The following is a 14360-nucleotide window of genomic DNA, read 5'->3' on the forward strand; positions in this document are numbered from 1 at the left end:
TGGTGCTTTTTTTTATTGATACTGTAGAATGTTTTAATAAAAATCTAGCAAGAAGTTTCACCTACTTGTTTACAATCATAATATTTTTTTTTTAGAATAACTTTTTATTAAAGATATTAATGATAAAAAACCAAAGAATCAATATACTCTTGTATAATTTTTAAAAAATAAATAATTATTCAAAGATGATATAATATTAAACTGAAATAGCTATTTTTAAAAATAAGAAGATTAGAGATTATTAAAATAAGACTAACAACAAAAAAAAGGCATTAATAAGAATGAAGAAGGCTTCACTTTTGTCTCTATATATATTATCTAACTAAAAGCTACATTGCAATGTTTTATATGACCTCCAACACATGTCCAATTTACAAGACACATGTCTAACTTGCAAGTTAAGTTTCTTATATATATGCTACATGGCCAACTTGTATCATAAATCACTGTCATATATGACATATTGCCAAAATTTTAGTAAAATTTTTATCCTACTAATCATCTATAAATATGTAAAAAATCAAATTCACATTTATAAAACTTCAAAAAAGCTTCTTCATAAGATATTATTAATTTTATTTACTTTCATTTATTTCTATCTAACTCTTTTAATCTATGTAAATATGTATGGCCATGACATTATCTCTTATTCTTGAAACAAGTTCTATAAGGAATAATAATCACATGTTGAGGAAGTCTAAAGTGCAATTAATTATATTTGCCACATATTTTGATCTTTGTTCCTTTCAAAGGTAATTGATAGGTCTTTTTATTATTAATAGTATTACATATTAAAGCAAGAAGACCACCTTATTATTTCATTACTATTAAAACTTTTATAACTTCTTTCAAATAATACATTTAAAATACCACCAAGGATGATTCCTACTTCTAATAATATTTATCAAACATTGAAAGTGTCTTTTAAGGTTGTGATATTAAATGAATTATATTTCACCATCTATTTAAAGAAAAATATTTATCATTTTTGAAGATCTTTATCTTGATTGTATTGTCTTGAAGGTTGTAAAAATCTTAATGCATCGTCTAATAACTTAACAAAGTTAGATCTTAAGTTGAAATTATTAGTTAATTATTTTCTATCTCTTTAGACCTACAAATATATAAAAACCACAAACAATGATAGACAATAGAATGCAATATTTATTAAATCTCATTTTTTTAAAAGTAAAAAATTGCTTCATTGTTTATTTTGATTTTGATAGATGTTGACAACAAAAAGTGTCAACCTTCTTTGCTACATTTGCAAGATTCTTAGTTGGCTCTCATGTACATTCATTAATATCATATTGGTGCTAATGTACAAGATATTTTAATCTATTTTGGCATCACATTGAGTCAAAGACTTCTTCAACTTCAAATTCTTTATAAATGTCAATTTTTATTTTTTAATTTTTTTAAAAAAGAAGATATTTATCTTCTTCTCAATATATCAATTGTCTTTTACGGCTCAAAAAGAAATACATAAAACATGAGATAGATCTTTATAGACTCTAATAGGTATAATCAATAAGTAATTAGATTAATTTTTTTATAACTAAAAAATGGTCTAAGTTTATAATAATCAACTTATTACAATGATGATTAATCTTGATATTATGTCAAAGTAATCATATCTTATCTCCAACATGGAATTGAGATTATTCTTTATAATATCCGTTTGTATTGATTTATTGTTTTTCTTTAGATTTTTTTAATTGTGCCTTTATTGTTTTATGTAACTTTGATAAACAACTTTTCAAATCTTTGTTGTAAGATTTTTAACTTTTGAAAATTAAAAAATATCAAGTCATGGATAATAATTATAATTAGCATAAAAAGATGTTTATTAATTAGAAGAATTTATTGTATTATTATAGACAAAGTCAGCCAATGGTAAAAAAGTTGTCCAATTATTTTAATAATAGTTGATAGTACATCTCAATTATTGCTTCAAAACTTGATTCACTTGTTTTGTTTGTTAATCAATTTGAAGATGGAAAGTCAAAGATATTTTTATGTACACCATTATCTTAAAAAGAGTTATTTTAAACCTTAATACAAATTCAGTTCTTCTATTCAATTCAACCTTAATACAGTTTTTTCATAATCCATAAGAGAAATAAATATTGTAAAAAAAAAAAATTATTTGTTTCTTTACTTGTGATAGATTTTATACATGGTACAAAATGTACTATCTTTGTGAAATAATCTACGAATATAGAATTGTAAGAACTTGAGATTGAAAGATTTGTGAATAAATTTTTAAAAACAAAAGACTATGATTTATTTGGTATATGTAGTGGTTGGAGAAGTCTATAAGGTCAATTAAAATGAGTCTTTAATTGAGAAAAAATATCATATATTTGTACAAAGTCTTTAACTAGCTTTTCCAATTGAGGACTCAAAAAATCTCTTGATTTTAGCTCCAAGGTCTTATTGTATTCAAAATGTCTTGTAGCAAGAAAATCATAACAAGCTTAAAGAATAAGTAATTGTGCTTTATCTTTTGAAATATATAAGCATTCTTTAAAATAGAAAAGATTGTTTTTAAATTCAAACTTACAGATATCATGAGATTTAGAATAATTGCTCTTAATATCATGAATAAATGGATTTGAAAACATATTTTATAGAACTTGCTCAACAAAGATTGAATCAATAGTCAATATTGATTTTATTCTTTAAAGAAGAAAATGCCCTAAGTTCAAAAAAATATATTTTTTGTTAATCAAAAGTTGCATCTCTTTCTTTTGATACAAGATAAAAATGTTTAGAAAGAGCGTTTGATAAATCCTATTGTTTTCATAGTTGATATGTGATCTTAAATTCAAATTTTAACAAATACATGCTTCAATGAGCTTGGAAATAATTTAGACCACGTATTTATATAAAATACTTGACGTTCTTAATAATTAAATATTATTTTTAACTTTAATAATAAATAATAATGAATATAATTAAAAATAATTTTATTTTTATTTTAAATATATATAGAAGGATATGTAAATCAAAGGTATTAAAAAATTAATATAATACAATTTATTATATTTGAATATAAGATAATTATTTTTTTAATGTAATATTAATTTTAAAAAATATTACAAAGATTATAAAACTCTAAATCTCTTTTAGATTGGATTCTTGTAAATCTAAATTACAAAAGAAAAAAAAATGAATTATAAATAATATAAAAAATATAAATTTAAATTTGATTCTGATAAAAAAAATCATGCAAAAGAAGATACATTTAATAAAAATCACTTTTATAAGTAAAATAAATAGCAACCATTAATAAAACATTACATAATAATATAAAATCAACTTATTTTTTATTTTATAACTTTTAAGTAGTAATCATAAATAAAGGTATATATATATATATATATATATTGAAGTATAAAAATAATAAAAAATAAAAAAATTATTGAATCATTAAATGTTTATTATTTATTTAAAGCTTAAATTCAAAATATATTTTTATAATTATACTACTATTTTTTATAAATAAATTGATGAATTATAATTATTATATAATCTTAATTGCTTTAAAGATTGGTTTTACATCTATTAAAATCAATACATATCCTTATATCAAAATCAATAAGAAATTCATATTTTAAATTATTTTATGGTTTTGAAAAAAATCAAAAAGTGTTTCTTTTAGCTTTTTAATCAATAAAATTTAATAATAAAGTTTCTATAATTACCTCTATAACTTTCTAAAATTACTTCTAATTTCAAAATAAATTTTTATTTACAATTTTAGTGGTTTTTAATATACATCTTTTATAATCAATGTCTTTAGATTTCCTAATTATAGTAGTAATTTATTTTATTTTATTTTCTTGCTACAAAAAATTAATTGATACAATGAAAAATACATAAATATCAATTAATTATTATTGTTTGATATAATTTCTTGCAGATTATTTCTTTTAATATTTTTTAAAAAATAATAAAAATCAATTTTTAATCTTGAAATTCTACATTTAATATTTTTTTATGAAAATTTATGATATGAAAAATTATAAATGTTTTGAGAAGAAAAAATTAATAATAAGTTTTAAAAAGTTAGATTTATATTATCTTTATTATAGAAATACTTGAAAATTCTAAAAAGGTATTTGATTTGTAAGTATCTATAGATATATTGTGTGGCTATTCAAATTTCTTTAAAACACAATTTACATCTAAAAAAAACTTCTTTAAAACAATTTGCAACTTATTTCTTGTATTTTAAGACTTCTATTTCTAAAGAAATGTTTTATATAGCTATCTTATTTCTAGTATAAATAAAGACAAGATTTATGCCATCTTTGGCATTATTAACTATTTTCTTATATATTTATCTTAAATAAAATGTCTTTAATGTCTTCTATTGTAAATTTTTTTTCTTGATATTTATGAATATATATATATACATACATTTTTTTTCTTTTTTATTACAAAATTTATTTTTTTAATTGATTAAATTTACTTTATCAATAAATTTAAAAAATTACAAACATAATACAATAAAAGATCTTTCTTTGCAAAAAAGATACTATATTTTTTTCTTTAAGTATACTTTTCAAGAAAGAGATTATACTAAATATTTTAATTTATTTTTAAAAAAATTGATTGTTTTATATTTCATCAAATTTTAATATATTAATCTTTTAAAGATCTTATTTTTATAATATAGTTATCAAATATGAAGAGTACTATAATAAAAATATAAAAATAATTAATATGATTAAAATTTCTAATGCATATGCATTATTTATTATTAAAATTTACATCAAATTTAACAAGTAAAAATGACATATACTTAATAATACATTATGTTGATTATAATATTTACATACACAATAATATATAAATAGAACTAATGAACCAATGCATCCAATGAACCTAGGACTTAGAAATTGAGCATTACAATATTCGGCAATTTCTAAAGTAATGCAGCCATTGCAAAAGGCTAGAAGCTGGTTTGAGAGATCAACCTGCGAGACGTGCAAGGTTCATAGCAAAGCATGTAGTCAATGCCTTCTACATCCAATGCCTGGTGCTTCATGTCGCATTGTTGTCGTCAGAGATGAAACTGCACTGGGGTTGTTTTTGGCTCTGGAGAAGCAGAGAATTGAATTACTTGAGCCATAGCCAATCTATTGGCGGAGGCTGAATTTGACACAATAAGGTATCGACTACATAGATTCATCAGCTTGAAGGTTGACCCAATCAATCACGTGTCTGCAGGATTGAGTTGAAGATGCATGGTGTCGCGGAGATGACGACGGTCTTTGGGCAATCTCGATAAGCAATCCTCATACATATACTCAAGTTTTTTGACGATTTTGACAAAAGGTGGTTGCTTCGGGGTATATGGTGACCAGCAATCCTCGATCAATGCCTTCATTTGTGGGGGATACGTTGTGGCTCTCATCTCTGGCCGCTTATCGTCTCTAGCAACTACTATGGCAACTTCGTATGCATTTTTATCCTCAAACGGAGCAACACCTTCAAACATCTCATATATACCATTAGTCCAAAGATAAACACGGCGACGGATTTGTCGTGGTGTTGATGTTCAAAGACCTCTAACGCCATGTATCTGTAACTCCCAGTCTCTCTCGTCATCTTGTACACATCGTGCATAAGCTTTACGTCAATCAGCTTGCTCAATTCAGGGTCGCCAACCTTCAGCTCATGCTCTTCGTCCACTATGATGTTTCGGGGTTAGAGATCGCTGTGGATGATGGGCTTGCTCCGATTGTGAAGGTAAGACATACCCCAAGCTATGTCGAGGGCATACTCCACGATGCGGTCAGGAGCCAAATTGGGGTTGCTCCTCAACAGCTGATGCAAATCGCTCCTTGCCAGAAACTCAGTGACTAATATGAGAGGTCTTTGACGGGTGACAGCCCCGAGGAACTGCACAATGTTTGGATGCCGAACCTTGACAAGCAATTGCACCTCGTGCTGGAAGTCGTTGATGACCATCCTGTTGTTGGACAGAGAAGGTCTAATTGTCTTCACAGCGACAGATGTGCCGCGCCAAAGCGCCTTTGCCGATGAGCTCGATGGTATCAAGTTCAATCTCCGACGGAGCGATCTCCCAGTCCGTGTTAGAAGGCAACGGAGGGGCAACCTCAATCCGACTCTCAATGTGGCCCCTCGGGGCACCTGCGTGGAACTCAACCCCGTAATTCTTCACCAACTCACTTTTGTAACTCCAAAGGGTTAGAAACGGGGAATGTAGGTGTTGAAATGAAAGCTAGGAACAGGAGTGAGGGATGGGAACTTAGGGGTTGGGATGAGAGTTGGGAATGGAGGGAGCAGCAAATGATGGGGGTTGCAATGAGGGTCATGATTTTAATGATGGTTTCTGGAAATGATCTATTATTCTAATGATGGTTATGATAGGGTGGGTTTATTTACTAAATGGGTGGGTCAGCTTAACATTCCCCTAATAAAATCATAAAAAATTAAATGCAAAGAATAATATTTAATTTGTACAATAAATAAATAAATAAATAAATAATTGCTGGTTTCTAATTAATATTTTAGTATATTTTATAATGTTAGAAATTGAGAATTAATACTGTATATGATGATTTTGTATTCTTTGGCCAATTTTTATATAAACTATAATGCAATTCAAAGAAATTTCTTCTCAATTTTATTAATCTTTAAATATCATGACCAAAAATTAAAAATATTATTAAATTTAATATTTAAATTTTTAATATATAAATATGTAGTAATCAAACCTCAATATCTTATGATTTATTACCAATTAAAATAATTTTATAAAAGACATAATTTAAGACTAAGTATTTATAAATCTATATAAGATAATATAAATTACATCTATCTTTGTTAAAAGGAGATTTGATTAATTGAAGAAATTTAAGTGATAGGCCTTACTTTTTTAAATTAATTAAGAATAATAAATACTTTGTTTAATAAATATATAATCTATATACATTGAAGAATGATATCTAAATTAGTCAAGTATTATCTTGTAAGATTTTATTTTAAATAATATTTTTAAATTATAAATAATAGTAAGTGTCAAAGACAAGAACTTGATAAGAATAAATAAACAAGTGAGACTTTTTTCAAAGAAAGATGACAAAATAGAAATAACTAAATATGTATATTAAGAAAGAAATTGGAATGGCTATTGCCAAAAGATAAGAAAATTAGAGACCCTTGAAACTAGACTAGAAGCAAGAAAGGAATTGACAAGAGTGAAGAGGGCTTCACTCTTGTCTCTATATATACTATTTAACTAGGGGCTTCATGGCGATGTTCTATAAGACCTCCAATATGTCTTGACTTTGTAGGATACATGCCTTGACTTACAAGGCAAGTTTTTCTACATGTGGGTCACATAGTTAGTTTGGTCTTCAAGCTAACAACATATGTGGTACATGGCCAACTTATTGACCACATTTCTAATCCAAAAAGTCAATTAAAGACACCTATAAAGTCAAAGCAATGTCTATAAAGCTTCTAAGAAGCTTCCATAGAAGATATTATAGAAATAACTTATTTTTATCTACTTTTACTTACTTCTACCTATTTATACATGTAATAACTAACTTGTATGCATATGTCCATGACATTACCTCCCCCCCCCTCTAAAGATGAGTTCTACGAGGAGCGATCATCATATGTTGAGGAAATCTATGATGCAACAATTTATATTCGCCACATACTCTGATCTTTGTTCTCTTCGAAGATGATTGATAGGACCTTTCAACCATCGATAGTGTCCCATACCATGGCGGGAAGACCACCCAGTTGTTTGATCGTTGTTGAGGCCTTCATAACTTCCTTCAAATAAAGCATTTGGAACACCGTCAGGAGTTGTTCCTACCTCTAGTAAAATCACAAAAAACATCAGGAGTCCCTTCTAAGGTCATGGTATCAAATGCATTGTATCTCGCCATCTATTTGAAGAAGAACATGTCATTCTCGAGGATCTTCATCTTAATTGCATTATCTTGAAGGTTGTGACAATCATAATATTTTGTTTGGCAGGTCAAAAAATGAAGTCTCTTTAGTCAAATCCGCTGGTTGTTGGTTTTTCATCTCCTCAACGTCACAACTATAAAAAAGCTATAAATAAAAATTGAAAGTAGAATGTTATCTTGCTTAGAAATTGTTTCTTTTATAAGGAAGGTTTTTATTTTAATTTTGATGGATGTCATCAATGAAAAGCCTCCACCACGTTTTTAGCATTTGTAAGATTTTTTACTGGCTCCCATGTGCATTTATTAATATCATATCTATGCCAATAGACAAGAAATTCGAATTTATTTTGACGTTGCCTTGAATCTAGGACTTCTTCTATTTTAAATTCTTCATCATTGTCCACTTTTATAGGGGGAAGTAGAGCTTGTCTTCTTCTTGTTATGTCGACTATCTTCTATGATTCAAGAAGAGACATGTAGAATATTGGATGGCTTTTTATTGACTTCGATAGGTGTAAACGATATGCAATTGGATTGATTTGTGCAGAAATAGAAAATGGTCGAAGCCTTTGATAATTCAACTTGTCACAAGTGGTCTTGATATTGCGACAAAGTAACCATATCTTGTCATCCATGTGGAATGGTGGTTGTTCCTTTCGATAGACATCTGCATTAATCTTTTGTTGTTCTTGAGCTTCTTTTAATTGCGCCTTCATTGTTGCATGTAGCTTTGACAAATGATTTTCCAAATCTTTTGCCGCATGATTATCAACTTTTAAAAATTCAAAAGTATCAAGTCATAGATGATAACCATAATTCGCAAAAAAAGATGATTGTTTTCTAGAAGAATGTACCGAGTTATTATAAGCAAATTCTGCCAATGGTAAAAGAGTTGTCTAATCATCTTGTTGGTAGTTGATGGTACATCTTAAATACTCCTCCAAAACTTGATTAACATGCTCTCTTTGTCCATCAATTTGAGGATGGAATGTTGAAGATAATTTTATATCCACTTTTAGAATCTTGAAAAGAGTCTGCCAAAATCTTGATACAAACTGAGTTTCCTTATTTGATATAATATCCTTGGGTAATCCATGATAGCGATAGATATTGTCAAGAAAGAGGTTGGTTGTTTCTTCACCCATGATAGATTTTGTACATGGTACAAAATGTGCCATCTTAGTAAAATGATCTACTATCACAAATATAGAGTCATAAGAACTTGAGATTGAAAGACCCGTGATGAAATCCATAGAAACAGAAGACCATGGTTGTTTTGAAATAGGTAATGGCTAAAGAAGTCCATAAGATTAATGATGAAGAGTTTTTGATCTTGAGCAAACATCAGAAGATTGTACAAAATCTTTCATTGCCTTCTACATATGGAGCCACTAAAAATCCCTGGATATTACTTCAAAAGTTTTATTGTACCCAAAATGTCCTGCTGCTGGAAAGTCATGACCAGCTTGAAGAACACGTAATCAAACTTCACCTTCTGGAACATATAGATGTTCCTCAAAATATAGTAGATTTTTCTTGAATTCAAACTTGGAAGTATCATGAGACTTTAAAGGATTTTCTTTAATATCACGAATGAGAGAATCAGAAGACATACTAAATTGAACTTGCTTAATGAAAGTTGAATGAATAGCTAGTGTTGATTTCATTACTCGAAGATGAAGATGCTCTAGCCTCAAGAGAATTTTCCATTGGTGATCAAAAGTAGCATCTCTTTCCTTTGGTGCAAGATAAGATCGTCTAGAGAATGCATCTAATAAACCTTATTGTTTTCTTAGTCGATAAGTGATCTTGAATTCGAATCTTGATAAAGATATACTCCAACGAGCTTAGCAACGATTCAAAACAAGTGTTGACATAAAATATTCAAGGTTCTTGTGATCTATATACATAGTGATTGGTCTAGGAGCACCTTCTAGATAATGGCGCTATTCTTGAAACGAATCCACAATTGCAAGAAGTTTTTTATTGTAGATCTCGTAGTTGATCTTGGTGTTGAAAATTTTTTGGAATGAAAAGCTACTAGGTGAAGTTTATCATCTGTTCCCATTTGCAACAATACGGCACCCAAAGCAAAGTCTAATGCATTTGTTTCTATAAAAAAATGGCTTAGAAAAATCGACGTGATACAAGATTGGTGCAGAAACAAAGATTGTCTTCAAAGCTTCAAATGCTACTTTCGTTTCTTGATTCCATTGAAATTTGTCTTTACAAGTCAAACGTGTAAGTAGAGCTACAACTTGAGAGAAGTCTTTGATGAAGATCCTATAGTAGTTGGCAAATCCCAAAAAGCATTGGACATCTCTTACCGTTTTGGGGATCTTCCAATCTATAATAGCTTGAATTTTTTTAGGATCCATCATAAGTCCATCATTTGAAATAATGTATCCTAAGAATTCAACTTGAGTAATATGAAATATACACTTTTTTATCTTGGCATAGAGTTCCGCATCTCTTAGTTTTTTTAATACATGATGAACGTGAAATTCATGTTCTTTTGAATTCTTAAAAGAGATTAAAATGTCGTCTAGATAACTGACAAAAAATCATTTAAAAACTCCTGAAAGACATCATTCATTAGATGTTGGAATGCTGCTAGTGCATTTGTAAGTCCAAAAGGCATGATATTGTATTCAAAATGTCCATACCTTGTTCGAAATGTAGTCTTCCATTCATCTCTTTTTTTGATGTATATCAGATTGTATACTCTTCGTAGATCTATTTTTATATAGATCTTAGCTTGATTCAACTAATCAAGGAGTCCAAATATCAAAAGTAGTGGGTATCTGTACTTGATGGTGATTTTGTTGTGTCCTCAATAATCAACGCACATCCGCAATGATCCATCTTTTTTCTTTACAAATAAAATTGAAGCTCCTAATAGAGATTTGGAATGGCGTATGAAGTTCTTGGCTAGATTTTCTTCAATGTACTCCTTGAGTTCAGCCAACTCATTTTGTGATAAAGTATTCATTGATCCAAATGGCGATTGTGTTCCTTCTTGAAGGTCAATTGAGCAGTCATAGGAACGATGTTCCGGAAGAGTATCCGCATTCTTCTTGTCAAATACATCTTAAAAATCTTGATATTGGCTTGGAATGCCACTTAAAGTCCTTCCACCAGTAGAAATAGGTGTGGCATAAATGACACAAGGTGATCATTCTTTTGCAACATGTAAGAAAGTTCTTATACCTACAAATACAAGTTTAATTGTACTAAATTTATGACTTTCTCCTTGATTAACTACGCTCTTAGTTATACTTTCAAAAAATTCAAGACTACGAGAAGTTCAATCTATTTTAGGATTATATTTTTTTAGCCATGATAAACCTAAAATGATTGGATTACAAGGAGATCTAATGATATTAAATATTATAAAGCTACTATGACCATTAGTTGCTACTTCTATAGGAAGGGTTTCATGAGTAATATCTCCTGAAGACAATGGACGATGATCTATGACTTCTATATGAACAAGTTTCGTTTTCTTCACTAAAAGTATGTTATATCTTTTAGCAAATTCTTCATCTAAGAAACATGTTGAGGTTAGTGAATCTAACAAGGAAAACGCTTTGTGATGTTTAGGTCCTAAAATAATATTTATCGCAAAACAAGAAGAGGGTTTTAAGGAGAGAATAGGACCTTCACTAGGTATTATACAAGGTTTTAGCCGCACAGTCCCTATTGTAGCTGTACAAACTCGTTTTCTGACATACTATCTTCTTTGATAGCCGTTGTCCTCATTTTGTGGTTACGTTGCTTCTTTGGGCAATGTTAAGTAGTGTGCTTAGGTTCTCCACAATATAAGCACAATTCTTCTTGAGGATGACAAATATTTTCTTGCTCAGTAAGAGATTTGAAATGTACCACATCAATTTGCATATCCTCTACTTCCAAATATATGTGTTGAAGAGATGTTGGAGTTGCCATTGAGTTATAGTAATGTTGAGATCCACTTGTATGGTTCTCAAATCGAAATTCAAAAAGATGATTGGTGCACTTCACAACAAAGTCAATTGCTTGACTGAATGTTTGAAGATCAGGTAAGTTGAGCATTAATTTTTTTTACCTCATATTGTAATCCGTAGAAAAATTGGCTAAGAAGTGCAGCATTATTCCATTTAATATCAATTACAAGTTGTCAAAACTGTGAAGCATACAATGTTATTGATCGATTGTCTTGTCGTAAAGTATAGATCTTGTTGGTTGTAATACGAATTGCATCATGTTCTCCATACATGGATTGAAACTCTTCCAAAAAAGTCTCTAGATTATCCAATATTGGATCTTGTCATTCAAGAAAAGATGAAAACCATGATAGTGTTGAATCAGAAAGAAGCGTACCAATGAATCTAACTTGCAATCCTAGAGTTAGATAGCTTTGGAGTTGAAGTTCAATCATAAGTTGTACTTGATTGATAAATCCTTTAAACTTTGATCTGGTGCCATCAAACTTCTCAGGAAGGACAATTCATAGTTCTCTAAAGCTAGAAGGATTTTCCACCATAAGAGAAGAGACATGATTTAGTACAAATGTTGAAGTAGCTCCAATCATTTCTATATCTTTACTTTCTACTAAGCTTGTTGCTCCTGCTGTGTCACGGACACAAAATACAGACTTAAAATCTAACAAGAAGTTCAAGAAGAAGTGGCAGAACTAGATTAAACAGATGAGTACAAGAACAACACCAGAAAGGTGAGCTAGAACTCCAAGAGATGTGTTGTCGAGACTGAAGAACTCTTCAGCCTCGACTCCTATATATACTACTGGCCTATGGTTCTAAGGAAGCGCATCAAGAAGCTTCCCAAGAACTATGAAGCTTCTCGAGCAACTACCCAAGAGCTAGGAAGCTTCTCAAGTAACTTCCTAGAATCTACTAGAATATTCTAAGAATCTTCTAGAGCCTTCTAAGGGAATCTTTAGGGAATCTTTAGGGAATCTTTACATAATCTTTAGGGAATCTTTGAAGAATATTCTAAGAGAATATTCAAGGAATCTTCTGGAAGTTTCTAGAGACTTCTTTCTAGAAGGTTCTAGAAACTTGTCTCTAGAAAGGTCTAAGGACTATGTCCCTAACATCACCTCCTCCTTTAGCTTCGAGGTCTCCGAGAAGCAATGTTATCGTCAGTCAATACCAACGCAAGAAAATGAAGATCTGTCGCATAACCTCTACTATGAACTCCAATTGTTATTCACGAGGCAAGTGATTCAATGGTCCTTGAAGCCAACGGTAGTGGCCCACGCCTTCAACTTCTGACCAAGCATGAACCTCCGTGTCTTCATTGTAAAATTGTCCTGCAAACACTCCTTCTGGCTGACCATTGTAGACAGGCTCGACCTCAAATACAATCACCAGCGATCTGTTGCTCGGAATCCTTCGACGTCGTCGTGGTGCAGGCGGTTCTTCATCTCGCGGTCGTCTTCGTGAGCTAGTTGCTTGAGATGACATGACAAGTGTAGTATCTTGGCTATCCATATTCAAAGGCTAAAACAATAAGAACAAACTTGGGCTACTAACAAAGTTCTACGCTATCTTGGAGAGAATGACTACATCAACTATGGATTTTGGTGGTGCTCTCTCCTCTTTTCTGTTTTCTGGATAAGCAAGCTTCAGTAAGAAGCTATCGTCGAACCGGCTTGGGTTTCTCAGGATATCGTCGATGAAACTCCTGTACCTTTTGCAGCGCATTCGCGAGATTTTCGGCCGGCTCCCATGTTCGTTCATTAATATCGTAACCGCTCCAATGCACAAAGTATTCTAATTTACCCCGTCTTTACCGTGAATCCAGGACCTTTTCTACCTCGTATTCTTCGTGGTTCTCTATTTCTATGCTAGGTCGTGGACATTGTATTGTTCTAGGAAAAGACGATTCTCGATAAGGCTCCAACAAAGAAATATGAAAGACAGGATGTACCTTCATAGTAGCTGGTAACTCCAGACGATACGCTACAGGATTGATCTACTTCTGGATAACAAATGGTCCCAATCTCCGATAGTCCAATTTGTCACATGGCCGCTTGGTCTTAATATTTCGTCGAAGCAGCCAAACTTTGTCTCCAATCGTGAATTTAGGTGCCTGATTCCGAAATTTGTCCGCGGACGCCTTGTAAGATTCTTGGGCAGTTTGCAATTGAAGCTTCAATATAGTTTGAAGTTGCGAAAGCTCCTTCACCAATCCTTCAGCTGCCGGATTGTTAATCGTTGACGAACTCCATAAATCAAGCTTCGGATGGTATCCATAATTGGAAAAGAATGGCGTTTGTTGAGTTGACGCATGAAGGGTGTTATTATATGCGAACTCGGCTAGCGGTAGATATGCGGCCCAATCATCTTGTTGATAGTTGATGGTGCAACGTAAATATTGCTCTAAAAC

At 30.6% G+C, this 14360-nt stretch overlaps 1 pseudogene; it reads right to left on the reverse strand.

Moving 5' to 3' along the window:
- Positions 1-5131: 5131 nt before the first annotated feature.
- On the reverse strand, positions 5132-7611 carry LOC141045636 (serine/threonine-protein kinase VIK pseudogene; annotated as a pseudogene).
- Between the last annotated feature and the right edge of the window lie 6749 nt (positions 7612-14360).

The sequence above is a fragment of the Physcomitrium patens genome, chromosome 7 (assembly GCF_059467195.1).
Source record: "Physcomitrium patens ecotype Gransden chromosome 7, ASM5946719v1, whole genome shotgun sequence".
Taxonomy (NCBI): Eukaryota; Viridiplantae; Streptophyta; class Bryopsida; order Funariales; family Funariaceae; genus Physcomitrium; species Physcomitrium patens.